Source organism: Coregonus lavaretus (assembly GCF_964263955.1).
Source record: "Coregonus lavaretus genome assembly, chromosome: 10".
NCBI classification, from domain to species: Eukaryota; Metazoa; Chordata; class Actinopteri; order Salmoniformes; family Salmonidae; genus Coregonus; species Coregonus lavaretus.
The window spans coordinates 41,095,070-41,121,537 of record NC_139997.1 but is presented as its reverse complement, the minus strand read 5'-3'; the positions used below and the strand labels follow the sequence as shown (position 1 = coordinate 41,121,537).

Sequence of the window (26,468 nt, the reverse complement as noted above, 5' to 3'; positions counted from 1 at the left end):
CAAATTTCGACTTGATTGAATGACTTGATTGACTTGATTATACAATGTTTTTTCCCCTCCTTAAGGAATCCTGAAACACTTGGAGACAAACAAATCAGTCTGATTGAAAGAGTCGCTCTGTGTGTGTGTGTGCTTATGTGTGTGCGTGAAATCAGAGTAGTTAACCTAGGTTTTTAAGAAGGGGAGGGGGGCAGGAAGTGGCTTGTCTCTCCTGCCTTCCTGCCTGTCTGGGGGTGTCTGTGTATGTCCCTCTGCATCCTCTCTGTCACATATATCCCACCATTTATTAAATAACCTGGCTGTCCAATGCAACCCGCCATTATCGCCACACGCACCGCGCTCTGAGAAGTCGCCCGGAGAGGGAAAACCAATTCATTTAGTTTCTCCTCCACAGAAGGATGGAGAAGGGAAGGATGGGGGTTATGGCCCACCTCAGTGGCAGCAGGGCTTGTCATTCAGATGTCTGGGATGTACATGTTTAGAATGCTTTAGTAAGGAGAGAGCAAGAGAGAGAGAGAGAGAGAAGGAGGGAGAGAGAGCTAAAGAGAGAGAGAGGGAGATTCTCCTCTGTACCACTGCAGCTCAGGACTCAGGTAAACACACTGCTAGGATAGCTACCTGGGAATTCTCTTTAGGTGCGGCTGTGTGTGTGTGTGTCTGGGTAAGGTGCCTTGTGTGTGTGTGTGTGTGTGTGTGGGCCAAGTGTGTGTTCAGGTCTAGGTGACATAAGCCAAATAGCAGGATGTGGGCAGGCAGGCAGCGGAGGTGGCGGTTGTAGTGGGGATCAGGAGGGGAAACAGGTGGTGTGGTCACACCAGGGTTACTGCAATATCTCTCTCTCTTCTTTCTGTCTCTCCTCTCATCTCCTCTCCTCTCCTCTCCTCTCCTCTCCTCTCCTCTCCTCTCCTCTCCTCTCCTCTCCTCTCCTCTCCTCTCCTCTCCTCTCCTCTCCTCTCCTCTCCTCTCCTCTCTCAGCCTCTGACAGAGTAGGATACAGGGAGAGGAAGGGAACTGACAGCTCCAAATGACATCACTCACTCCCACTTGTCATCATTAGTAAAAGTGCTCATATCTAAACCCCCAGTACAACTTCTGCTCTACAGAGTATTACGGAGTTATCCACAGTACACTGAATACGTCCGGGTAATGTGCCGCTGACAGCCAGATGAATGGGCTTGAAGGACAGTATCAATGTGTAATGACTGATTCTCATGCATCCCAATACCAGCATGACTGACAACGACAAGATCTCTCCTCTCAGTTCCTCTGAGGCAGCACATTTCTACTGTCTTGTCTGTATACTGTACTGTGTCTTCATGTGGGACTGATGCATTAGGTTCACCTAAGGCCCAGTAATAGGCATGTCTGTATCCTGTGGAAACATGTAGGGGTGAATATGTGCCAAATAAACACTTGTCTCCTGGTGGAATACCATTATGTGAGAGCTCTGCATCGTCAGATTTGTAATCGTTCTTACATGGCATACAGCTGTTAAAAAACACTTACCATCAAGAAACAACAAACTGGTAGGCGACCTTGATTAAATAAGGGGGCCAGTGGTAACCCTCATATTGAATTACAGCCTGACATAACAATAGAACTAGAGACCAGGCCAGAAAATAGGTCCTAACCACAGTGAAGGGCCTAACCACAGTGAAGAGCCTAACCACAGTGAAGAGCCTAACCAGAGTGAAGAGCCTAACCACAGTGAAGGGCCTAACTGCAGTGAAGAGCCTAACCACAGTGAAGAGCCTAACCACAGTGAAGGGCCGAACCACAGTGAAGAGCCTAACAACAGTGAAGAGCCTAACCACAGTGAAGGGCCTAACCACAGTGAAGAGCCTAACCACAGTGAAGGCCCTAACCACAGTGAAGAGCCTAACCACAGTGAAGAGCCTAACCACTGTGAAGAGCCTAACCACAGTGAAGAGCCTAACCACAGTGAAGGGCCTAACCACAGTGAAGAGCCTAACCGCAGTGAAAGTCCTAACCACGATAAAAGTCCTAACTACAGTGATGGGCCTAACCACAGTGAAAGTCCTAACCACAGTGAAGGCCCTAACCACAGTGAAGAGCCTAACCACAGTGAAGAGCCTAACCACAGTGAAGAGCCTAACCACTGTGAAGAGCCTAACCACAGTGAAGGGCCTAACCACAGTGAAGAGCCTAACCACAGTGAAGGCCCTAACCACAGTGAAGAGCCTAACCACAGTGAAGAGCCTAACCACTGTGAAGAGCCTAACCACAGTGAAGAGCCTAACCACAGTGAAGGGCCTAACCACAGTGAAGAGCCTAACCGCAGTGAAAGTCCTAACCACGATAAAAGTCCTAACTACAGTGATGGGCCTAACCACAGTGAAAGTCCTAACCACAGTGAAAGTCCTAACCACAGTGAAGGGCCTAACGACAGTGAAGAGCCTAACCACAGTGAAGTGACTAATTATCTGGGATGGTTTATGCTTAGTCATTGGTTTACTGTAATCGGCTTGAAGTGCGTCTCAAAACAAAGTGCCCTTATTTGGCTAAGCTGAAACAACTCCTGGACACTTTGCTACTCCTGGCCTGCACTGTGTTCTGTGCTGTGGTGGGTTGGGAGCCGGTGCTGGGCTGTAGCTGTGCCGGGGTTTGGTTTCATCAGCCCCGGCCTGCAGTTTCTTTCCAAGTCAGTGGGCCGCCACAATTGGCCCTTTATGTCCTCCTCTGCCCCGGTTCCCATGTCCTACTGGGTGGGAGCCAGCTACTGTAGTACCAGGAGGAGGACTCTGGACTCTTAACCTGCTCACTGCCACTGAGCTGAAGGGGCTGCAGGGGGAGGGGAAGGGGGAGTACAGGGTCACAGTGGGGACACTGGGGAGCAGAGAGGTAGGGGCCCTGGGGCCTCAGAACCTTCTCTGGTACTTTCTATAAAATAATCCTCCATTGTCCTCCAGGAGTGGATTAATATCTCTTTATATCTTGTGATCCCCTTACTTACTTACTTACTTAGACTCTTAACCTGCTCACTGCCACTGAGCTGATGGGTCTGCAGGAGGGTTGGGTGGGGTCACAGGGTCAGGCTCATTTGAACCTGAGATCTCTGTCAGAAACATTTTCCATTGTCTGTTCTCTAAGAGTAACTGAATATCTCTCCACACATCCTGTGGTACTGCTCCCCTAGGACAGGGACTGGAACTCACACATTGAGGGGAGAAAGGGTACAATTACTGTAGGTGAACAGGAGGGCACAACACTATGAAACCCTGTGGTTTGTGCCATCTCTCTGTTCCTCAGTGAAGCACTAGGTCTTCTTCTCACCACATTGACTTCCCCTGAGAGGAAGCAGATGAGAGAAGAAATGCAAAGATAAAAGAATGAAAAAAGGATGCCTTGGTGAGGTGACAGGAAATTTGTTCTGGTGCTCCGTTAATCTAATATCATGGCTGGCATTTCGTTGTGCATTGAAATTTTGTCAATGGCAGAAAAAAACAATAGTGCGTGACTGTCCGTAACGGCAGCTTCCAGGACTCCATATTAGTTCATTTAGCATACCTGCCCAAACGCTTACATTTAATAACAACATTTGAGTTTTTCAGGCGTACCAAATAAAAACAGTGCTGATGTCCATTAGTGCATTGCCAAACTTCCTGTCCCAGTGAACACAAACAGCCAAATTTAGATCCCTCTTCTCAACCAGTAAATATAGGATGCACTGGAGGATATCTTTGTTTGGGATTTTACGAGTTATTGTTTGTTTGCCAAAATGCTTTAGATGAAAACAGCAATGTACTTTCCCAGATCATGCATTCATTAAATGCGTTTTCTATATCTATGAAATCCTTCAATCCTACCGTGTTGATGGCTTTGATATTGCAGTATTACAACATGAAAGACATTTAAAATCCTGGATTTGCCTTTATTAAGTTCTAAACTGGTTTGCTCTCAACCCACTGGGCACAGACGTCAGTTCAACATCTAGTTTTGATTTACATTTGGTTGAGTTGTCAAGTAACATGAATTCAACAAGAAATCAACAAAACATTTCACCATGTCATTGGATTTAGGTTGAAAGTAAAAAATAAAAATGAAATGCCCTTATGTTGATGACTTTTTGCAAATCCAACCAGTTTTCCACGTTGATTCAACGTCATCACATTGATTTTGTTTGGTTGAAAGACGTGGAAACAACGTTGATTCAACCAATTTTTTCCCTGTGTGAAGGCTTTGATATGGAGGGGACATTATACAGTACCTGTATCTCTTCAGAGATATCACAGTAGCTCACTCCTCTTCAGTCACACACCATATTGTAAATATGGTATTGGCACTGACCCTGGAACTGACCCTGTATATAGCTTACTTACTTTCTCGTGTTATTCTTATTTCTTATTTCTATTTCTCATGTGTTTTTCTTCTACTTGACTTTTTTTATAGATTTGTTAGAGTACTACTGATATTGATTACTGCATTGTTGGGAAAGAGCAAGCAAGAAAGGCATTTCACTGTACTTGTGCACGTGGCATTAAAAACTTGAAACTTGAAACACCAGCAGGTGGACATTTGCATTACATTTCTATGCCCCACTGCATCTCATCTCACCTCTGAGTGTGTAGTCAAAGATTTGCCTACAGTATGTGGTATAAACTCTCCATTAGGCATTTTTGTTGGATTTATCCCTCCAGACCAGGCTGTGGTCCTTATAGTAGGTTGTCTGTAGGACACAGCTCCAGTGTTAGTGCTGGTCAGAGCTGGGTTGGTATAAGGCAGCATCAGGTCCATAGGAGCTCTCCTATGCAGCATGCAATGCTTGACTGAGACTATTTAATCTCCCTGTAGTCACTTGTAGTTAGGGCCTGAGACAGACGAGAGCAATGGAAATGAACAGACAGACAGACAGACAAATTATTTAATATCCCCTCTGACCTTCATTTGCCCAGTAACTTGTTTAAACAACCACAGGATAATTTATTTTCACTACTATTCTTCCTGTGTTTCAGCTCGTTTTTATTTCTGTGAGGATAGCGATCAGTGATACAACGGGGGGTGTTAAGCCTTCAAATCCCTCACTATGGATATTATCACTATCTATAGGCCCTAGATACCTATCTCTTGTTTCTAATGGAGCTCTGTGGTGTCTCCTACTCTTGGAGCAGTGCATCATGGGGGATTGACACACGGTGGCAGTGCGTGAGTGTAGACTGTCCACCGGCTCCCCTGGATAAGCTGGGATTGCCTTGATTGCGTTACAGTGCCTCATTGGGTCATTGGCTGATGGAACTGAGAGGCCCCAGTTGTGCTGCTTAAAGAACAATCTGTTTTTAAAAAATATTGACTGTGATTGGATGGGATTCCCAGCACCTGCTCACTGGGGTAAATCTGGTAAAGGCAGAAAGCAGCAGCAGCAATCTTCCCTGTGCTATTGTGACATGAAGGAGGAAATGGGTGTGTGAGGCGGGAGGGAGGCTACAGCAGCTTTTCAGACGGCCCGTGGGTTGAGCACGTTGTCAAAGGAGCTGTCAGAACTCATTTGCCACTCAGCATCCCCCCCTTCTCAGGGCTCTCAGAGCTCCTAAACAACCAGGCAATGTACAAGCTGCTCTCTGCTCTGCACTGTATGGAGCTGTATCCCAGGTGGGAAAATGCACCCATATAAACATTCTCAGGAAGCGATTAGGCCTGAAAAAGGCCTATTTCCTCAGATATATGGGATTTCACAGGCATGAATGCAGTGCATTAACCTGTAAGCACAAGCCCAGGGGCGCTAATAACTTTCCACTCTGGGGCCACTTGTGATCTTTAAACGAGGGAGGCACTTGCCAAGTTCACGCTCAGAAATTAATACATCTCCCGAAAAGGGCTCCTTTGCTGCAGTGGTAGAGTATGTTTTCCTGCCTTGGTGGAGCGTGTGTGTGTTTAGAGAGGGGGCTGCCGGTGACAGGTGATATTTAGAGAGGGTCGTCGAGGGCCACATAGGCAGGCGCTGGCCTCTGAGTGACAGACCCCGCATTGCCGCAGCAGCCACAGCCAAGGGAGAGCCAAATGAGAAACAAAATGACGGTGTCATATTTCTCCTCACATCTGACAGGCTTCTGAAGAGATGTGAAACCACCTCTTTACCACCGCTATTAAGTAGTTCTGTGCTGAAAAATGCATTTTGTTTTCTATCATGAGACGTCTTTCCCTAAAAGAGGGTTGTCAAAGGCAAAATTCCATTCCAGTGCTGGAGTGCTTTAGGAAATGACTGAGTCAGGCGATTTACACACTGAACAACCAGCCGTAAAGGAGGAAGTGGAAACTGGAGGCTTCACATGAAACACATTGTGATGTATCTGCCTGGGCCTTGAGAACCACTGTGCATTTATGCTTGTGACATTTTCAGCGGAGTCCTGTGTATTTTACCCTCCTATCCTCTAACAGCAAGGTGGCGTTATCAAAAAGCTTTCTTCATATTCCAAAGCTGCTGATGGAAGGTTTAAGCTGCTGCAGCTTTAGAGGGAAACTCCTCACTGTACACAGGGCACGCTGAATAAGCACAGTCCCATTGGTCTACTACCTCTCTCTCGCTCTCTCTCTCTTTCACTTTCTCTTTCTCTTTCTATCTCTCTCTCTCGCTCTCACTCTCACTTTCTCTCTCTTGCTCGCTCTGTCTCTCTCTCTCTCTCTCTCTCTCTCTCTCTCTCTCTCTGTCTCTCTCTCTCTCTCTCTCTCTCTCTCTCTCTCTCTCTCTCTCTCTCTCTCTCTCTCTCTCTGGCTCTCTCTCTCTACACGACTTCAGGCTGCCTCCTGGGATGATTACCTCCCACACACAGCTCTGGTAAAAGCACTGGGTAAATGTCCTTGTTGTTTTTTCTCCTTGCATGGAAAGGTACAGTGTGTCTCTGTCTGTCCGTCTGTCCGTCTGTTTCTCTGTCTGTCTATAGCTACCGTGGTTTGATGCAAAAGCCTAATGAAGCCTCTGAGGTATTACACATCTGAAGCAGTGACTGCCCTTACACTAGAGCGGTTTGTGCATGTGTGCGTTAAAATGTGTGTGTGTGTGTGTTTGTGTGTGTGCGCGCATGTCATGTGTGTGTGTGTGTATGTGTGTGTGTGTCTGCAGCTACCACAGCTGCGTCTCAGGAGCCTACATGGAACTGTGTCAGGGGAAAGAGACCAGCGTTTTAGAGTAGATATGTCAACAACATCCTTTAGAGGTACCAAAGGGATTTTGTGTCCCTGGGAAGGATTCAGTCCTCATTTACTACTATACACTCGGGCCTATAGGAGTTGACTAAAGGGTAATGGAAAAAAGCTATTTTGATTATGAAAGCCATTTAAAATAGTAACACTATACAGTGCAAAATCCACCTTTTAATATTTTCAAAGACAGCTGTATAGAATTGAATGGACATGATTACCGTGGCACATTAGTAAAATGGTCAGGTAGATTTGGATGAATGTGTTTGTGTGCCTCTCGGTACAGTGATTTGGCACAGTCAAGCCAGGGTTAAGCCAAGGTTTCTGTGGTAAGAGCCAGGGTCACCATCAAAGGATAATATAAATTGTGCTCTTTCCTGAACTTTAAGAGAGAGAAAAAATTAGTTATTTTTATATTTCCCAGTGCTGAAATACATTTTTAAAGGAAAAGGCGCGAAGAGAAAGTGAATGTTCAGAATGGCCATGCTCTAATGAACAGAAAGTGAACGTTCACAATTGTCATGCTGTCATTGAAATGACTTAGATCTAAACTGAGCACACAATAAAGAGATAACTGACAAGGTAGGGCGGACGCTCAAAGACTGAGTGTTTCAAATTAATATCAAGGCAGGCAGGGGCATTCAACTCCAGCCCTGACAGACTGGGTCGTTAATAGAATCATTGGGCCATGAGAGAGTGTTTGAAGACACACCTGCAGATTCCTCACATTCCAGGGCTACAGTGGCAGGATGTTGCCGGATCAGACAAGGGAAGGAGGTATGTGAAATATGAATGTACTGTACTGTATTTATGTCCTGAATGTTAGGGAAACTAATTAAAATGCATTTTTGGACCATGGCATCTTCCAATGGAATGACGCTTCCACATAAAGGTCTTCTATCTGGCCTTCAATATCAATGCTTCCGATTCACCAGAACAGACTTAAACTGTAACCATCAGGACAAAAGCTCTGAAGATGGAAGAGAATGAAGGGGAGGAGGAGGGACTTGAGATGATTTAGTGGCTCCACCACTCCACCTTTAGAGCCTGTAGCAGCCCATCAGTTTTAATCAACACTGGTATTTTGAGTTATGTGCTCTGTGTGAAATTAGCTCTGGATGAAGAGAATCCACTGTTTGTGTGTGTGTGTGTGTGTGTGTGTGTGTGTGTGTGTGTGTGTAGAGCGAGAGAATACAGTTGGTGTGAGGGAAAATAAAGATAGATAGGGAGTGAGAGAGACTATGGCGAATACAAACACATGAATGAGTCTCTCAGAACTCAGCTTCCTGTCTGGTGTGGGCCGGATCCCAATGATTCTTCAGGTCTAATGGGTAAATACTCCTGCTGGGTTGTGGGTTGAAACTATGGACCCTGATCCTCCTCCTCCTCTCCTCTCCTATTTTAATCAGGGCCACATTAAGCAACACAGCAGGAGCACTGGGAGCTCTGGAAGACACACGCAGGGCTCCAGGTTGGCTAACTTTGAACCATACATGGGGCTTCCAAATCCTATCCCGGGGTAATTATTTCAGATGGGGAATGAACCAGAAGGATGGCTCTCTCCCCTTCCTTCATTACTGGAGGGTGAAACTCAAATTATTTTGGATACGCCTCCTCCCGGGCTCGTCGTTGCTGTCTTCCAGTAGGCCGGCCAGCCTGGGATCAACCCTACCAGGGAGTCAGGAAGCACCGGCCCTTTATGTCCACAGGCTTCCTCTTCTCTGGCAACGTACACTATGGGCTCCCAGGGTTTGTGTTTGAGGGAGGTGTGTATAGTCCCATGTGTGTGTGCGTTATGTACAGTTGAAGTCGGAAGTTTACATACACCTTAGCCAAATACATTTAAACTCAGTTTTTCACAATTCCTGACATTTAATCCTAGTAAAAATGCCCTGTCTTAGGTCAGTTAGGATCACCACTTTATTTTAAGAATGTGAAATGTCAGAATAATAGTAGAGAGAATTATTTATTTCAGATTGTATTTCTTTCATCACATTCCTGGGTCAGAAGTTTACATACACTCAATTAGTATTTGGTAGCATTGCCTTTAAGTTGTTTAACTTGGGTCAAATGTTTCGGGTAGCCTTCCACAAGCTTCCCACAATAAGTTGTGTGAGTTTTGGCCCAATACTCCTGACAGAGCTGGTGTAACTGAGTCAGGTTTGTAGGCTTCCTTGCTTGCACACGCTATTTTCAGTTCTACCCACACATGTTCTATAGGATTGAGGTCAGGGCTTTGTGATGGCCACTCCAATACCTTGACTTTGTTCTTAAGCCATTTTGCCACAACTTTGGAAGTAGGCTTGGGGTCATTGTCCATTTGGAAGACCCATTTGCGACCAAGCTTTAACTTCCTGACTGATGTCTTGAGATGTTGCTTCAATATATCCACATAATTTTCCTTCCTCATGATGCCATCTATTTTGTGAAGTGCACCAATCCCTCCTGCAGCAAACCACCCCCACAGCATGATGCTGCCACCCCCGTGCTTCACGGTTGGGAAGGTGTACTTCGGCTTGCAAGACCCCCCTTTTTCCTCCAGACATAACGATGGTCATTATGGCCAAACAGTTCTATTTTTGTTTCATCAGACCAGAGGACATTTCTCCAAAAAGTACGATCTTTGTCCCCATGTGCAGTTGCAAACCGTAGTCTGGCTTTTTTATGGTGGTTTTGGAGCAGTGGCTTCTTCCTTGCTGAGCGGCCTTTCAGGTTATGTCGATATAGGACTTGTTTTACTGTGGATATAGATACTTTTGTACCTGTTTCCTTCACAAGGTCCTTTGCTGTTGTTCTGGGATTAATTTGCACTTTTCACACCAAAGTACGTTCATCTCTAGGAGACAGAACGCGTCTCCTTCCTGAGCGGTATGACGGCTGCGTGGTCCCATGGTGTTTATACTTGCGTTTGTACAGATGAACGTGGAACCTTCAGGCGTTTGGAAATTGCTCCCAAGGATGAACCAGACTTGTGGAGGTCTACATTTTTTTTACTGAGGTCTTGGCTGATTTCTTTTGATTTTCCCATGATGTCAAGCAAAGAGGCACTGAGTTTGATGGTAGGCCTTGAAATACATCCACAGATACACCTCCAATTGACTCAAATTATGTCAATTAGCCTATCAGAAGCTTCTAAAGCCATGACATAATTTTATGGAATTTTCCAAGCTGTTTAAAGGCACAGTCAACTTAGTGTAAACTTCTGACCCACTGTAATTGTGATACAGTGAATTGTAAGTGAAAAATTACTTGTGTCATGCACAAAGTAGATGTCCTAACCGACTTACCAAAACTATAGTTTGTTAACAAGAATTTTGTGGAGAGGTTGAGAAACGAGTTTTAATGACTCCAACCTAACTGTATGTAAACTTCCGACTTCAACTGTATGTGTATGCCTATACATATGTGTTTTGGGGCAGTTAACAGAGTGTGTATCAGTGACCCAGCGTCACCCAGGGCATCATGATTAATGTGGCGTCCCAGCTGGGTGAGCCACCGGACCCAACCGGGGCCTAACCATCTTAAACACCAGGTGACTTTATCTAACAGCACCACAGTGCTGTATGGATTCATCCTAACACTGTGCTTGTGTTCAGAACGGCCCCTCTGCATCAGCCAGCCGCAACCCTGCACACTATTTCACTGCCCAGCAGGAGACCGTTATCTAGACGCAGACTCTCGGTGGGGAGGTGGTACACCTATTTTGTCTCTTGTTTTGTTTCTTTCTTGTTACGTTTTCAAAGCGGAAGTAAGTCTACTGCTTTCTTACTTGACCTTACTGCAATTTAGTATGTTCAACTTATTTACAAAATGGTGTTGAAAATCCCCCTAAGCTTTCTAATCCCTCCTCTGAGTTACTGTGGCAAACTGAAGACCGTGATTAGTCATATCATTATATCACTATCTCTGTGAAAATGTGATTGGTGTGTTCATGCTGAAGGATTACTGGGATTACAACACTAATGCAGGACATAATAACAGTTATATGTACAGATGGATGGGTGTGCATCAAATGATTCTCCTCTAGCTTAACGTTACTTAACGTTACTGGAAAATGATCCAAACATGTAGTAATTAATAATGTTTAATTAGACTTCTTCTTTGTACATAGTGGAACACAAACGTGTATACAATCGCTTAAATTAGTTGTTTGTATTTTATGATTTGGACATTGGCTTATGTTGTATGTGCATTTTTTAAATATATGGCCATAGCTAGCTCATCATCATTGACTCATCACTGCACACAAACATTTCATAAAAAATTACCAAAAACTGTGCTTTTTCAAAAGAGACCTATTACTCAAGGGGTTAATGCCAATCACCTAACCTGTATCATCACAGTAATTTTCAGCCTTCAGATTCGCTTTCACTTTAGCAGTCAGGGAGGTAATCGGCCTGACAGCTTGTTGGTGAGGACTTGTGTGTGCGTTCGTGTGTGTGTGTATGTGTATGTGTGTGTATGTGTGTAACCAGAGGTTCTGTGTGTTTGCTGGTGCTACTCCTTGCCTAATCCTCTACCGACCCAGAAGATAGAGACTTCCCACATAGCCACAGAGAGGTCAAAGCTTGACCAGAGTAGTCCAATACCATGGTAAATGCTAGTCTGTTTGTAGGCGTATGTATTCCTTGTGTGGGAGCCTACGGCAATTTCCCATGGCATGATCACAAAATGCATATTAACTGTATTTGTTTTCTATATGATGTGATAAAAAGAGCTGTTGGAGAACGAGTTTACTGCATGTCGTTGGGTATAGTAACTGGCCGCTGTATCATTGGGTCTGTGTACTGGGTCTTTATGGCAGAGTCTGTGTGCCTGGTCTCAGGAGCACCACAGTCCATTGGACAGGCCAGTGAAGCAGCTGGGCCGAACACACACCAACCCAAATGTACCATTCCATCCAGATTCTCAGCCCGCCCTGCCAGCCCACAGCCCAGAGAGAGAGCCCAGGGTCTGGCTCCAGCTGTGTGTTAGCCTGCAGTTTTGCTAATGTGAGTTAGCCCAGACCCATCATGCCTAATGCATGTGTCAGCAACACACATTCACGCCAATGCGTGTTAGCATGCACACTCAGCATTGTGAATTCTCTTAGAAACTCACTAAATGTGTCCGTCCAGCTTCATGATCTTGCATTCTAGCTAACACATGCACATAGTAATTATGTATGTCTGAGAAGATATCTGCTTGGAGGTGTCCTTTCAGATTTATGTGATAACATGTTTGTGATAACAGCTTTAAATGTAAATGTTGAAGCCTTAGATCCATGGAAATCCTTGCCAACACTCTCACCCATTCTCCCGCGTTGGCTGGCTCCCAAATGCCTTTTATTGTATGTAGTAACCCGTTGGCAGCTCTGTGGCTGTGGCCAAAATATAAATCAGATAACGACCTTCCTTCAAGAGCTCCAGTCGGGGAACTTAACTGCTCTTTATTCTGACTTTGTGGAAGTTCTTTAGAGAGAGAAAAAGAAGGACAGAAGTAGAATGACACCAGAGTTCACAAAAAGAAGAGAGAATGCCTCACCTCTGATAAAATCACACTTCATGACATTTCACATAATTCATGCATTTTAGATACACTCCGATTTGAGGCTGTGTAACCTTTAAATATGCATACGAAGTTATCCGCAATTGAAGTGTGCTCATGTAACTGCTCAGTGATTTTTAACACTCCAGTCCCAAGTCAGATAAGATGTTCCATATAGCTAGCTGATGCTCAGTGTCCAATGGGCAGTGCCTGTTCCACTGAGAGTTGAGCCTGTGTTTTGGTCTTTGTGTTCCATTGCTGCTTCTGAAAGGAGAGCTTGACAGGGCTCATGCTGTTCCATTACTCTCCCCATCCCTCCTTTCCTCCCTCCACCGCTCCCTCCCTCCTTTCCTAGCCTAGCGTTGGTGACAGACTTGTTGGAAAGTGTTTTAATCGGGCACCAGGGGAGCTATTCCATAAGCAATCATTCCACTCCTTGGGAGGGAGTGGGCAGGAGGTGCCAGCGTCACAGCTAACCTTTGCAAGAGTGTAGGCAGGGCCTGGGGACCAAGTGACTCACCAGAGCCATAGAAAAACCAGGATCAACTGAACTCAGACAGACGGTAGTAGGCACCTGAAAGAGCACAGATCCAAGGCTAAGTTTATAGGAAAACTGTAAAAAAGTATATTTCTTAAATGTGGAGTTTACATATTTGTTTTAATTTTTCCTGTCCGTCAAAGTGTTCATCATAAGAAAATGTGTGTGTGTTGTGTCAACCTGCTGTGCGCCCTGACACAGTGGTATGATGGAGGTGTGAGTGGGTGCGTGTGTGTGTTGTAGGGAGGTGAGCAGGTAGATGACGAGTGCTAATCACCATTAGCAGCGACAGACTGCTTCATTAGCCAGACTGACCTCTGGGGCGTCTCTTTACTGCCTGGTTATTAAGCAAAGCCTGTGAAAGTGACTTTGGGGAGATTTTTGGGAGGAAAGCAGAAGGGCGACACAGCAGTTTCCTAACTGAGAGAGAAAAAGTGAGAGACTGTCAAGTGCATCACCTCGTCACCAGCAACACTAACACAGCCTTGAGATTATTCACTACTGTGTGTGATTACTGTGGATGGAGTGCCTCAGCTCAGACTCTGTGTTTAAGGTGACGCTAAGCTGATAGCCACTGAAAGAAGACACCCACTGGTGATGTCATAAGCTGAGCTTCCCATCATTCCAGGCAGCATTTGGGCTATCGGGGGAGTCCAACCTATCCCCATACCTAAACCCAATTACATGCTTAATCTTACATACACATATACACTAATATCATAGTGTATGTTTTTATACTACAATCTAGGCTGTTGCATGCTGCGCCATTGACAGATTAACAGCCATTACAAGTGAACAGGCTGTCTGGTCTGTCCTGACTTGGGTTAGTTAGCTGTGCTGTCAAGCCCAGACTCAGCATTAGTCCTAATGAATGAATAATAGATTGTTAATAGACTCAGCGACCTGTTTGTGCCCTGGCCTAAAGGATAGAGGTATACATAGCCCAGTGTTAGGTAGGGAGGAGCAGTGTGCTGCAGCACAGACCCCTGAGACAGGCTGATAGATTAGTCACTGATGGCTCTGAGGAGCTCTCCCTCCGTCTGCAGGTAAGGACTGACCTCCAACAAACCACATATTATCCACTGGCCGTGCCAACAAAACCACTCACACATTGGACCTGATTAATCCTAGAACACTCCCTGTCAATGAGAAATAAGTCCTTCTAAATTTTTGCTGTAGGGCTGTCAGATATTTGGTCATCGGTTCAATAATCTTGGCAGGCTGGCTGCTAAATAATGTATATACAGAGCCTTCGGAAAGTATTCAGACCCCTTGACTTTTCCCAAATGTTGTTAGGTTACAGCCTTATTCTAAAATTGATTTTTTTTTTATTCTCATCAATCTACACACAATACCCCATAATGACAATGCAAAAACAGGTTTTTAGAAATGTTAGCTAATAAATAAATAAATATATATATCACATTTACATAAGTATTCAGACCCTTTACTCAGTACTTTGTTGAAGGACCTTTGGCAGCGATTACAGCCTCGAGTCTTCTTGGGTATGACGCTACAAGCTTGGCACACCTGTATTTGGGGAGTTTCTCCCATTTTTCTCTGCAGGGCTTGAAAACTATTACAGACTACAAAGGGAAGCACAGCCGCGAGCTGCCCAGTGACACAAGACTTCCAGACGAGCTAAACCACTTCTATGCTCGCTTCGAGGCAAGCAACACTGAAGCATGAATGAGAGCACCAGCTGTTCCGGATGACTATGGGATCACGCTCTCCGTAGCCGATGTGAGTAAGACTTTTAAGCAGGTCAACATTCACAAGGCCGCAGGGCCAGACGGATTACCAGGACGTGTACTCCGAGCATGTGCTGACCAACTGGCAAGTGTCTTCACTGACATTTTCAACATGTCCCTGACTGAGTCTGTAATACCAACATGTTTCAAGCAGACCACCATAGTCCCCGTGCCCAAGGACACTAAGATAACCTGCCTAAATGACTACCGACCCATAGCACTGATGTCTGTAGCCATGAAGTGCTTTGAAAGGCTGGTCATGGCTCACATCAACACCATTATCCCAGAAACCCTAGACCCACTCCAATTTGCATACCGCCCCAACAGATCCACAGATGATGCAATCTCTATTGCACTCCACACTGCCCTTTCCCACCTGGACAAAAGGAACACCTACGTGAGAATGCTATTCATTGACTACAGCTCAGCATTCAACACCATAGTGCCCTCAAAGCTCATCACTAAGCTAAGGATCCTGGGACTAAACACCTCCCTCTGCAACTGGATCCTGGACATCCTGACGGGCCGCCCCCAGCTGGTAAGGGTAGGTAACAACACATCTGCCACACTGATCCTCAACACGGGGGCCCCTCAGGGGTGCGTGCTCAGTCCCCTCCTGTACTCCCTGTTCACCCATGACTGCATGGCCAGGCACGACTCCAACACCATCATTAAGTTTGCCGACGACACAACAGTGGTAGGCCTGATCACCGACAACGATGAGACAGCCTATAGGGAGGAGGTCAGAGACCTGGCCGTGTGGTGCCAGGATAACAACCTCTCCCTCAACGTGACCAAGACAAAGGAGATGATTGTGGACTACAGGGGAAAAAAAGAGGACTGAGCACGCCCCCATTCTCATCGACGGGGCTGTAGTGGAACAGGTTGAGAGCTTCAAGTTCCTTGGTGTCCACATCACCAACGAACTCTCATGGTCCAAACACACCAAGACAGTCGTGAAGAGGGCACGACAAAGCCTATTCCCCCTCAGGACACTGAAAAGATTTGGCATGGGTCCTCAGATCCTCAAAAAATTATACAGCTGCACCATCGAGAGCATCCTGACTGGTTGCATCACCGCCTGGTATGGCAACTGCTTGGCCTCCGACCGCAAGGCACTACAGAGGGTAGTGCGTACGGCCCAGTACATCACTGGGGCCAAGCTTCCTGCCATCCAGGACCTCTATACCAGGCTCCAGCCACCCTAGTCATAGACTGTTCTCTCTGCTACCACACGGCAAGCGGTACCGGAGTGCCAATTCTAGGTCCAAAAGACTTCTCAACAGCTTCTACCCCCAAGCCATAAGACTCCTGAACAGCTAATCATGGCTACCCGGACTATTTGCACTGCCCCCCCCCCCCCCCCCCACCCCCCACCCCATCTTTTTACGCTGCTGCTACTCTGTTAATTATTTATGCATAGTCACTTTAACTCTACCCACATGTACATATTACTTCAACTACCTCAACTAGCCGGTGCCCCCGCACATTGACTCTGCACCGGCACCCCCCTGTATATATAGCCTCCCTACTGTTATTTTTTTTTTACTTCTGCTCTTTTTTTCTCAACACTTTTTTGTTGTTTTTTTATTTTTTTTATTAAAAATAAATGCACTGTTGGTTAAGGGCTGTAAGTAAGCATTTCACTGTAATGTCTGCACCTGTTGTATTCTGCGCATGTGGCCAATAAAATTTGATTTGAGATCGTCTCTAGCTCTGTCAGGTTTACATTTTTACATTTGAGTAATTTAGCAGACGCTCTTATCCAGAGCGACTTACAGTTAGTGAGTGCATACATTTTTCATACTGGCCCCCCATGGGAATCGAACCCACAACCCTGGCGTTGCAAGCGCCATGCTCTACCAACTGAGCTACAGGTTGGCTGGGGAGCGTTTCTGCACAGCTATTTTCAGGTCTCTCCAGAGATGTTCGACCGGGTTAAAATCCGGGCTCTGGCTGGGCCACCCAAGTACATTCATAGCCACTCCTGCGTTGTCTTGGCTGTGTGCTTAAGGTCGTTGTCCTGTTGGAAGGTGAAACTTTGGCCCAGTCTGAGGTCCTGAGCACTCTGGAGCAGGTTTTCATTAAGGATCTCGCTGTACTTTGCTCCGTTCATCTTTGCCTCGATCCTGACTAGTCTCCCAGTCCCTGCCGCTGAAAAACATCCCACCACAGCATGATGCTGCCACCACCATTCTTCACCGTAGAGATGGTGCCAGTTTTCCTCCAGACGTGACCCTTGGCATTCAGGCCAAAGAGTTCAAGCCTGGTTTCAACAGACCAGAGAATCTTGTTTCTCATGGTCTGAGAGTCTTTAGGTGCCTTTTGGCAAACTCCAAGCGGGCTGTCTTGTGCCTTTTACTGAGGAGTGGCTTCCGTCTGGCCACTCTACAATAAAGGCCTGATTTGGTGGAGTGCTGCAGAGATGGTTGTTCTTCTGGAAGGTTCTCCCCTCTCCACAGAGGAACTTGACCAAGGCCCTTCTCCCCCGATTACTCAGTTTGGCCGGGCGGCCAGCTCTATGAGAGTCTTGGTGGTTCCGAACTTCTTTCATTTAAGAATGACTGAGGCCACTGTGTTCTTGGGGACCTTCAATGCTGCAGAAATGTTTTGGTACCCTTCCCCAGATCTGTGCCTCGACACAATCCTGTCTCGGAGCTCTACGGACAATTCCTTCGACCTCATGGCTTGGTTTTTGCTCTGACATGCACTGTCAACTGTGGGACCTTATATAGCCATGTGTGTGCCTTTCCAAATCATGTCCAATCAATTGAATGTACCACAGGTGGACTCCAATCCAGTTGTAGAAACATCTCAAGGATGATCAATAGAAACAGGATGCACCTGAGCTCAATTTCGAGTCTCATAGCAAAGGGTCTGAATACTTATGTAAATAAGGTTTTCAGTTTTCTATTTTTAATAAATTTGCATAAAGTTCTAAAAACCTGTTTTCGCTTTGTCATTATGGGGTATTGTGTGTAGATTGCTGAGCATTTTAAAAAATGTAATCCATTTTAGAATAAGGCTGTAACATAACAAAATGTGGAAAAAGTCAAGGGGTCTGAATACTTTCCGAAGGTACTGTAGCTGCAAATAGCTAAAGAATAAGAAACATCATACATGATAGAAAATGGTTGCATAATCAGTGCACTGTTGAAACTCTTCACCCTCCTCGTCCTCCTCCAGCTGACAGCCTGTGGTTTGGAGGCTGTGTGTGATGTAGGGATGAGGGTGGGTCAGTTTGACCTCTGGGTTGACCTTCCTCTTCAGGTTCAAGGGGTGTGTGGTAGGGCTGGCAGTCAGAGGTCTCTCTCTGCCCAAGCCTCAGACAGCTGTCGTCTCCCCCCTCCCTCTCCTCCCTCCCCCCTTCCTCCCCCCTCTCAGCCACAGTGCCCCGCCTTTGGCACAGCCTGGTGGAAGTGTGTCATTATCTGTCATGGCAGGCGTGTTGTCATGGCAACATTAGAAGTGAAGGCAACTCCAGAAAGGAAAGGTCAACCTGTGAGTGGTTTAACAGACTGGTGCTATGAGGGGATTCACAGCACAACACACCAGAGGGTCCAATGGCCTGTCAGTGAGGCTGTGATTTTTACACAGATGAGAATCTGTCTGAACGACCTTAAAAATAGTCCTTCAAGTTGGACTCACTTCTGCCTTAACACCCACTCAGAAATTGGCTGTCTTGGTGGTGCATGGCAGGCAGCAAATGTGTTGCTGGTGGTTAGTTGGTCGTTCTCTAACAGGCAGCTAGCCTACATAGTTCTGTCTCTGTGTGAGGAAAATGTAAAAGGCCTCCTGCCATGAGGCCGTTACTGCACGGCAACACAGAGACCTCGTCTGATTGGCTTAATTCAATCAGACATCCTCTTAGGCAGCAGTTGTTCGCAGGGAAACTTGATTAACGGTGTCATGAAAGCTAAGACTGTTTCCTCTATTTATCCCCCCTTTCTCTGTTTGCTCAATAAATGATATGCAATGCCATTTCGTGGCAATGGCACATTATCATTTTAAACGTTAGGTGGCGTGTTGGAGATTGTTGGTCTGTGATTCCACTTCTCCCCTTCTCTAATCAAATCAAAATCAAATGTTATTTGTCACATGCTTCGTAAACAACAGGTGTAGACTAACAGTGAAATGCTTACTTACGGGCCGTTCCCAACAATAAAGAGAAAACAAAGAGAAATTATCGAAAAAATATAACACGAGGAATAAATACACAATGAGTAACGATAACTTGGCTATGTACACGGGGTACCAGTACCGAGTCGATGTGCAGGGGTACGAGGTTATTGAGGTAGATATGTAAATATAGGTAGGGATAAAGTGACTTGGCAACAGGATAGATAATAAACAGTAACAACAGCGTATGTGATGAGTAAAAAGAGTTAGTGCAAAAAGGGTGAATGCAGATTGTCCAGGTAGCTGTTTGGTTAACTATTTAACTAACTAGTTAGCAGTCTTATGGCTTGGAGGTAGAAGCTGTTCAGGGTCCTGTTCAATGTTCCCTCTAAGCTGCGCGTGGGCCGGGGCACCGAGACTGCCGCACAGCTCCCCCAGGACTGCCACGCAGAATAAATATCAGCCCGCAGAGAGAAGCACGAGATTGAACTTCACTCAACTTTCTAGAGCAGTGGTCACCAAGGTATTCCTAGTCGATCGCCAAACATTTATGTAAAAAACCCAACGATAAAGCCTTGTGTTCCACTTTTTTTTTTGTCTCGTGCTATTGGCGGTAGGTGCACCCGATTCAGCTGCCCTGCACGCCCGGGTAAGCAACTGTTGCCATTTTGAACCATTTCATGTGTCTGAAGGTACAAACTCTGCCTTCCCGGCGGGCCCGGAGAGCAAATCATGTGCACTATAAGCCTACCGCTGGCCAATTGGATGGTTCAGATTACCGTGTCTGCAGTAATGCAGCAGGCGTAAAAGAAAGCGACAGCAAAATTGATACTGTGAGATTTCAAAACGTTTAAAACCATGACTAGAGAGAGACTGTCAACGAATACAGCAAAGAGCTGCTGTTTTTATGATTGAGTGTTTAAGTTCTTACTCAGCACTGTCAGCACTTTGTATTCAACACTTTTATAAGCCATAAAATGCGCGTTCTTCCTATTTCCACTCAGTGCTACAACAAGCACTGCAGCAGTAATGAATGAGTAGGAAAGTGTATCTATAGGCTTGCGTTGTTGTTATTATTAGTGGCTTGGGTGTTTTTTAATAGAGAGGAATATTTCACTTTCTCTGTTCATAGGAGTAACAACATGCATTTGTGCATGAGGCAGAAATAATGTGGTGCGACTCGAGTTTCGCCATCAGCTGGAAGACGGTGTCCCTATTTGGTCAGTGTCAGTGGAGGAAAGGGAGAGCAGAGGGATGTTGAGAGGCGGACCCGCAGTCTGCTGCTCTCTCCCTCCACTGAGACTGACCATCATATGCAGGCACCATCAGCCCAGTAAAATAAAAATAAAAAGCAAATGATTTAAATGTATTCTCACTCAGCTGTGCCTCAAAAGTAATACAACAACGGATCTATTACCGGTGTGATCATATAGTCTACCTTAAATGTTGAAATATAATTTTAAAAAATGGCCCGAACAACAATGCATTGGCAGGGCAATTCAAGCAAAGCCAATATGTGGTGATAATGTATTGGGCCTATAAATTACTGCACAAACCTCATTGCTACATTAATGTTTTTCATTGGTTAATGTTGCATAGGTTTACGTTTTTTAAGTCATGTTAAAAAAAGTCTGAGCGGTAGATCTCGGCTTGCATTTTGAATCAGAAAGTGATCTTGACTCAGAAAAGGTTGGTGACCACTGTTCTAGAGTTTTCCCTGTTAACACTATCAACGTTTCCCTTTAATGTGGCAATTGTGATGGAATCAACGCAATATTAGCCACTTTCAATGCAACATACCGAAACAAAACGAACTATGCAAGATTTTGTTGTATGCAGAACGCATCGGAGTAGGATTCTATTGCATTGACATGCATGACTCAGCCCGTACTCTACACAGACCGGTGTGGCATAAACAATCAGAGCTGCAGTAGGCCTATATGCAAATAGAATATTGCCATATATGGGTCTGTGCCATTTACTTTGAACTGGACTATTTTTACAACATGAGCGGTTGTGAGTAGATGTGCTTGTTTTGAGATCAAAGCAAGAGCTGCATGTAGCCACATGTGCAAATTCTTTTCATATCCTTTGCTAGTTAGTGAGTTATTAGCCCAGTTACAGATCATTTGTAGTCAGCAATAGGGGAGTGATTGCTTCCTACAAGAGCACAAAACGTGAACATTTCTAGACATCTTTGAAAATAGCTTTTTTTGTCTTAAAGGGGCAGTGTTGTATTTTGAGACAGGCTTGAATAAGTAGCCAATGGGCCAATAGGCAGAGGGTAACATAATTTGTCTGATTCTCTGTAATAATGGTATGGGAATAATAATGCATTTTATTTTGTAAAGTGGTTTCTTGTATCAAACAACACAACATTTTCAGTCACCTCAGGTTAATGTCAATCCCTACATGTTTTTTTCAAACGTCTCATGGAATGTAGGCCTACATTGAACACCACACAGTGGCTGCTGCTATATGCTGAATGATAGAACAGCTATTTCCATGTTAAAATGTTAGGGGATGAATTTTCTCCATTGTTTTTGATGGTAGGCCACTCTGGTAGGCCTACATTATGATCAAATACCCACAGTAGCCTACTTGGCCATTGTTAAAACTGTAACTTAAAGCGGGTACAGCCTCAGTGTTCACAGTAAATGTGCGCTGGTAGTTGCACATTTGCGCTGGTAGTTGCAATGTTGAAGTTTGCGCTCAGCAGACCTGAAATTTCCTCAGTGCCTCATTTTTTTGGAGGGAACATTGGTCCTGTTGGTTCCAGACTAGGTGCATCGGTACCACTTGCCGTGGGGTTGCAGTGAGGTCAGTCTGTGACTTGGGTGGCTGGATTCTTCGGCAATTTTTAGGGCCTTACTCTGACACCGCCTGGTATAGAGGTCCTGGATGGCAGGGAGCTCGGCCCCAGCGATTTCCTGGACGTACGCACTACCCTCTGTAGCGCGTTGGGGTTGGATCTCAAGCAGTTGCCACACCAAGTGTTGATGCAGCCAGTTAAGATGCTCTCAATGGTGTAGCTGTAGAACGTTTTGAGGATCTGAGGGCCCATGACGAATATTTTCAGCCTCCTGAGGGAAAGACACGTAATTGTAATCTGTGATAGTTTGCAAGCCCTGCCACATCTGACAAGCGTCAGAACCGGTGTAGTAGGATTCGATCTTGGTCCTGTATTGATGCTTTGTCTCTTTGATGGTTTGTCAGAGTGCGTAGCGGGATTTATTTTTACCCCCCCCTTCTCTCCCCAATTTCGTGATTACGATCTTGTCTCATCGCTGCAACTCCCCAACGGGCTCGGGAGAGGCGAAGGTCGAGTCATGCGTCCTCCGAAACATGACCCGCCAAACCGCGCTTCTTTACACCCGCTCACTTAACCTGGAAGCCAGCTGCACCAATGTGTCGGAGGAAACACTGTCAAACTGACGACCGAGTCAGCCTGCAGGCGCCTGGCCTGCCACAGGGAGTCACTAGAGCACGATCAGCCAAGTAAAGGCCCCCCCGGCCAAACCCTCCCCTAACCCGGACGACGCTGGGCCAATTGTGTGCCGCCCTATGGGACTCCCGGTCACGGCTGGTAATGACACAGCCTGGGATTGAACCCCAGGCTGTAGTGACGCCGCAACACTGTGATGCAGTGCCTTAGACCGCTGCGCCACTCAGGAGGCCCTCTGGATTTCTTATAAGCGTCCGGATTAGTGTCCCGCTCCTTCAAAGCGGCAACTCTAGCCTTTAGCTCAGTGCGGATGTTGCCTGTAATACATGGCTCCTGGTTGGGATATGTACATATGGTCACTGTGGGGACAACATCGTCGACGACACCGATGTGGTAAACTCCTCAATAGCATCGGATGAATACCGGAACATGTTCCAGTCTTTGCTAGTGAAACAGTCCTGTAGCTTAGCATCCGCTTCATCGGACCACTTCTGTATTGAGCACGTCACTGGTACTTCCTGTTTGAGTTTTTGCTTGTAAGCAGGAATCAGGAGGGGGGGCTAGGGAGAGCTTTGTATGCATCTCTGTGTGGAGTAAAGGTGATCTAGAGTTTTTTCGCCTCTAGTTGCACAGGTGACATGCTGGTAGAAATGAGATAAAACGGATTTCAGTTTTCCTGCATTAAAGTCACCGTCCCCTAGGAGCGCCACCTCTGGGTGAGCATTTTCTTGTTTACTTATGGCCCTATACAGCTCGTTGAGTGGGGTCTTAGTGCCAGTATCGGTTTGTGGTGGTAAATAGACAGCTACGAAAAATATAGATGAAAACGCTCTTGGTAAATAGTGTGGTCTACAGCTTATCATGAGGCATTCTAAATCAGGCGAGCAGAACCTCGAGACTACCTTATTTTTAGAGATTGCGCACCAGCTGTTGTTAACAAAGAGACACACACCCCCTCCCCTGAGCTTCTCCGACTCACCGTTCTGTCCTGCCGATGTATAGAAAAAACAGCTAGATTTATATTTACCTTGTTCAGCCACGACTCTGAGAAACATAGAATATTCCAGTTCTTCAGATCACATTTACATTTACATTTTAGTCATTTAGCAGACGCTCTTATCCAGAGCGATTTTACAGTTAGTGAGTGCATAATTATTATTTTTTTCATTGATAGGATAGACTCGAATGGACCTCATCCAGTTTATTATCCAGTGATTGCACGTTCGCCAATAGAACGGAGGGTAGAAGCGTTTTATCCACTCTCCGGTGTAGTCTTGTCAGGTAACCGGCACGTTGGCCTGTATAGCGCTGTCCCCTTCTTCAAGTGTTGGGGATTTGTGCCTGGTCCGGGATAATCAATATGTATTTTGCCTCCAACTCGAGGTTAGTGATAGCTTTTCTGATGTCCAGAAGCTATTTTTGGTCATAGGAAATGATGACGGAAACATTATGTACAAAAAAAGTTAAGATCAGCGCCAAAAAATACACAATTGGTCAGGAGCCTGTAAAATGGCCGCTATTCCCTCCAGCGCTAATCACACTCTCCCTCTCTCTTTGTCATTGCCGTGTCTTTCTCAGCTCCCAGACAGTGGGTTTGAGAATGAGGAGGTTCAACCTTAGCCTCAGACCTCTTATGTGCTCAGGGGCAGTAAAACCCTGTGAAACCACTGTTGAGTAGCATTCATTCTTTATGCTAGGCTTAAAATAGAGGCCCAGCCATTACAATTACACTCACTGCCTGGCCGGAAAGCTGTCATTTAGGAGATATGATCAAACAGGACTCTCGCTCCAGTGCTCCACTGCCTGGTGTTTGTCGTGCCGTTTGAGTCTGGATTGGTTTCAGGCCATTGTGTTTGTTGAAATGATACTGGACTGGATAGGTAGGGATGACTTGAACAGAGACATGAGGAAAATAAACTTGTCAGTGCAACTGCGCTAGCTGTCCTTGGTGAACTTTAATTTACTCTGCATTGAAAGACAATGAGGGTCAGAGGCACATCAATTGAAACGTTTTCTGTTTTTAAGACTGTTAAGAATTCCTGTGTGATACAGTGGGGGAAAAAAGTATTTAGTCAGCCACCAATTGTGCAAGTTCTCCCACTTAAAAAGATGAGAGAGGCCTGTAATTTTCATCATAGGTACACGTCAACTATGACAGACAAATTGAGATTTTTTTTCCAGAAAATCACATTGTAGGATTTTTTATGAATTTATTTGCAAATTATGGTGGAAAATAAGTATTTGGTCAATAACAAAAGTTTCTCAATACTTTGTTATATACCCTTTGTTGGCAATGACACAGGTCAAACGTTTTCTGTAAGTCTTCACAAGGTTTTCACACACTGTTGCTGGTATTTTGGCCCATTCCTCCATGCAGATCTCCTCTAGAGCAGTGATGTTTTGGGGCTGTCGCTGGGCAACACGGACTTTCAACTCCCTCCAAAGATTTTCTATGGGGTTGAGATCTGGAGACTGGCTAGGCCACTCCAGGACCTTGAAATGCTTCTTACGAAGCCACTCCTTCGTTGCCCGGGCGGTGTGTTTGGGATCATTGTCATGCTAAAAGACCCAGCCACGTTTCATCTTCAATGCCCTTGCTGATGGAAGGAGGTTTTCACTCAAAATCTCACGATACATGGCCCCATTCATTCTTTCCTTTACACGGATCAGTCGTCCTGGTCCCTTTGCAGAAAAACAGCCCCAAAGCATGATGTTTCCACCCCCATGCTTCACAGTAGGTATGGTGTTCTTTGGATGCAACTCAGCGTTCTTTGTCCTCCAAACACGACGAGTTGAGTTTTTACCAAAAAGTTCTATTTTGGTTTCATCTGACCATATGACATTCTCCCAATCCTCTTCTGGATCATCCAAATGCACTCTAGCAAACTTCAGACGGGCCTGGACATGTACTGGCTTAAGCAGGGGGACACGTCTGGCACTGCAGGATTTGAGTCCCTGGCGGCGTAGTGTGTTACTGATGGTAGGCTTTGTTACTTTGGTCCCCAGCTCTCTACAGGTCATTCACTAGGTCCCCCCGTGTGGTTCTGGGATTTTTGCTAATAATTGCTCCCACAGTTGATTTCTTCAAACCAAGCTGCTTACCTATTGCAGATTCAGTCTTCCCAGCCTGGTGCAGGTCTACAATTTTGTTTCTGGTGTCCTTTGACAGCTCTTTGGTCTTGGCCATAGTGGAGTTTGGAGTGTGACTGTTTGAGGTTGTGGACAGGTGTCTTTTATACTGATAACAAGTTCAAACAGGTGCCATTAATACAGGTAATGAGTGGAGGACAGAGGAGCCTCTTAAAGAAGAAGTTACAGGTCTGTGAGAGCCAGAAATCTTGCTTGTTTGTAGGTGACCAAATACTTATTTTCATAATTTGCAAATAAATTCATTAAAAATCCTACAATGTGATTTTCTGGGAAAAAAATTCTCAATTTGTCTGTCATAGTTGACGTGTACCTATGATGAAAATTACAGACCTCTCTCATCTTTTTAAGTGGGAGAACTTGCACAATTGGTGGCTGACTAAAGACTTTTTTTCCCCACTGTATATCTTTAGTGGCTTCTTTGTTGCGAGGCGCACTGTGCGTATATCCCTCTCATCTCCAAAGCCGCCATTAGGAATTCATGGCAAGGACTCCATATGCAAGCTTGGAAGTGCTTTGATTAAAATGCTAACGAGCACTCGATGGCTCAGGATATCACATTTCCTTTTGTATTAATGCTCTCCTGTTACGTTCACTCACAGCTAATAAGTCAGAATCAATCTACCTGCTGTATGCACTGTGGCTTTGTGAGCGCTTAACTAGGCCCATGAGAGATGGAAACATTTCACTTCTGAAACAGAGAGATTGTATGTGTAAGTTTGTGTGTGTGTGTGCGAGTGTGCGTCTGCATGCTTTTGTGTGTGTGTGTGTGTGCATGTGTCCGCGCCAA

The 26,468-nt window shown here is 45.4% G+C and overlaps 1 protein-coding gene across 5 annotated transcripts in view; it reads left to right on the top strand.

Moving 5' to 3' along the window:
• The window catches only part of LOC311136086 (RNA-binding protein Musashi homolog 2), a 323,857-nt gene that overhangs the window by 92,942 nt on the left and 204,447 nt on the right, over positions 1-26,468 (top strand). The gene's annotated exons all lie outside the window — the stretch shown is intronic.